Here is an 817-nt window from a genome sequence, read left to right on the forward strand (position 1 = left end):
TTATTGTTATTTACTTTCCGCAATTTATTTATTCTTTAATACCAACCTTCCTTAAGGAAGAAGTTTGGTTTGTTAATAAAATGAACCCGAAAGGGAGTAAATAAATAAAGGTCACTTAAATTTATTATTCTTTTGTTCTTTATTTATTTATTTGTTTCTAACAACTAACTATTCATCACTTTTGTACATTAGAATACCATTAAACCGGTGTTGGAATTTATTCCACAAAACCGAGATGGTATTAAAAGGTACTTAATAATTATGTAATAGGGGATTGTTTTGATACCATTGTACCGACGTTAGAATTTATTCTAACAAAGCCGAGATGGGGCAAAGAAGGAATAACTTAGTCAGATGATTATTAGAAGTAAGTTGTAACTGGAATATTCTTGAAACCATTATACCGACGTTGGAATTTATTTCAAAAAAGCCGAGATGGCGAACAAAGAATAAAACCAAGTTCACTTACTTAACAAAATAAAACGAGAACACACCGAAGTGGAAACTCTCCTTTCAACAAATTGGCATCGTTGTCGGGGACGATTTGTTGAGGGGGGAAACGTCTGAAATAAATCTTTCAACAACTAGGAACATGGAAAAAATCTTATGTTATAAATAGAAGTCTCTTATCTTCATATTTTCTTGCCCGAAGTTGAATGTGTTTTCATTCAACTTTTTCTTTCTCCCTCATATTTTCTGCCGATGCATTTCCGGGATACTTCTCCCCCTTTCTTTCTATGGTACTAAGAATTGGCACGGCTAGCCATATTGTGGGAATTTCGAGAACTGGCATTGTTAGTCAGTATTGAGGGGGGGG

This window comes from Lupinus angustifolius, chromosome LG11 (assembly GCF_001865875.1).
Source record: "Lupinus angustifolius cultivar Tanjil chromosome LG11, LupAngTanjil_v1.0, whole genome shotgun sequence".
NCBI lineage: Eukaryota > Viridiplantae > Streptophyta > Magnoliopsida > Fabales > Fabaceae > Lupinus > Lupinus angustifolius.